The 2,141-nt window shown below is 45.3% G+C and overlaps 1 long non-coding RNA gene across 1 annotated transcript; it reads right to left on the reverse strand.

Moving 5' to 3' along the window:
- Positions 1–260: 260 nt before the first annotated feature.
- Positions 261–1,794, reverse strand: LOC147584063 (uncharacterized). The gene is made up of 2 exons (XR_015255136.1): positions 1,285–1,794; positions 261–853 (listed from the first exon to the last, which is right to left on the reverse strand). It is a non-coding gene; the product is annotated as an uncharacterized LOC147584063 (long non-coding RNA).
- Between the last annotated feature and the right edge of the window lie 347 nt (positions 1,795–2,141).

The raw sequence follows: 2,141 nt of genomic DNA on the forward strand, positions 1-2,141 counted from the left end.
TTACCTTCACTGTCAAGCATAGTGCTAGATACAGTGGACACTTAAGGAAGACTTGTAGAATTAATGCACAAAATGTGATAATTGGACCAGCTTTCCAAAGTAAATTCATTCATTCATTCATTCATCCATTTGAAACTCTGTGTTCCTTAGAGAATTGAACCTACATATTTACATTAAAATGTAGCAAATTATGTATTTTAAGTAGATTTCTGTATTTTTAGGATGTTTTAGAAGCAAATAAGAAAACTAAACTCAAGTGCTTTGAATTAATAGAGACATTTATTGGGTGTCAGAGGGGGGTATCCTAAGGCAGGCCCACTTCAGATTTCTCCCAAGGATGCCATCCAGGGCTCTGCTTCCCCTTTGTCACCCACCCCTCCCTAGTGTCAGCGGATTCCCCTGGCACTAACAGGATGGTCCATGAGATCACATGTTCCCTCCAATGCCAACCACTGATAAAGGGGATGAGAAAACTTAATTACCAACAACCAAAGAGTTGGTCGCTTAACCGACTGAGCCACCCAGGTGCCCCTAAACAGGCCCTTTTTAAAACTAAGGTCAATTTCTCAATTCTTCCAAACGTGTTTTAGTATTAAGCGGAGGAGGTTGGCTGGGCTATTTGGGGACAACCCCAGGGTGCACAACATGTGTCTAGATGGCCCTGCTGAGTTTTGGGGTCCAGTCTGCTCTGCCTGTGGTAGCATCTACTCCAGGAAGCACGGCGCCCAGGCATCGAGTACCCTTCCTGTATAATCGAGGAAGCCACCAACACCCGGCACCCGGCATCTCAACTGTTCCTCTTTTCTCGTGTTGTTTTCAAGTCAGGGGAAATTGGTCATTGGGCAAATCCACCCTGCCAAACAGTTCCAAGAATCAGAGATTTGTCAGCAAGCCCGGATCACACAGTCTTCTTACCCTGCAGTCTCGAGAGGCTGCGTCTGCACACAGGGAGTGGGGTGACCGCTCCCGAAGTGAGGGGCGCAGCAAGGAGGGAAGGAGAGTGCCCTGTCACGGTCTGCAGCCGATTGTGGTTGTGGAGGCAATCACACCTGCTGTGGATAATTTGCTCCCTTACTAGTGACCCTGAGAGGTTCCTGGAATCAGTACAATGTGGGGACAGTACCAACAACAGAATGAGTAAGCCCGTCAGGAATTCAGCCAGGAAAGGAAAGCAGATCAGCTTCTGCCCGGGGTCTCCATCCCTCAGCATTTCTTTTTCCCTTTCTCTTTGAGGATTAGAGCAGGGAAAAGGCTCATTTTTAGGTGGGAAAGGATTTTTCTCACCTTAGAATGTGTTGCAAGTGCGACCTCTTATCTTCCTCCCAATTTTCTGTCCATGTGAATTCAACTTTCAGGTCAACCCATCCGACCAAGCTGAAAAGCTTGTCTGTTTATTATGTTAGCCGTGCTGATTAGCCTGATTTTTATAGGTTCATTTTGATTTATTTTACTCCTTCAACAATACTAATTCTCCATGGTTCCCATTCAATTGCTTCTTTCCCAGAATAAAAGAGAGTAAAAAACGAAAAAAAAAGATGTGGAAAATTGCATTGCATTTCTTTAGCTTGTCTCTCCTTTCTTGTTATTAACGTTCAAGAGTCTAAGTACCAAAGAGGAAAGGTCCCTTAAAATGAATGGATAAATGGCATTTTAAGGATTTCTGTGCACCAGTTTCTGTTAGAACTGTTAGAGACTGGTTATATAAATAATCTCCTGTATATGTATCTCACACACTAAGTGAAATGTGTCACTGAATCCTCATGGCAACCATATGATATAAACACGGGTTTTAAATTTTTTTTTTTCTCAACGTTTTTTTTTTTTTTATTTTTTATTTTTGGGACAGAGAGAGACAGAGCATGAACGGGGGAGGGGCAGAGAGAGAGGGAGACACAGAATCGGAAACAGGCTCCAGGCTCCGAGCCATCAGCCCAGAGCCTGACGCGGGGCTCGAACTCACGGACCGCGAGATCGTGACCTGGCTGAAGTCGGAGGCTTAACCGACTGCGCCACGCAGGCGCCCCTAAACACGGGTTTTATATCCTTTAATATCCCTCGTTTACTCATGAGGAGACACTTCTTGCCCACAGCGGGCTGAAGAGTGGTGGGGATGGGAAGCAGCAACACGGAGCCTGTTCAGA

Source organism: Puma concolor, chromosome A1 (assembly GCF_028749965.1).
Source record: "Puma concolor isolate L17-30 chromosome A1, mPumCon1.1.hap2, whole genome shotgun sequence".
NCBI classification, from domain to species: domain Eukaryota; kingdom Metazoa; phylum Chordata; class Mammalia; order Carnivora; family Felidae; genus Puma; species Puma concolor.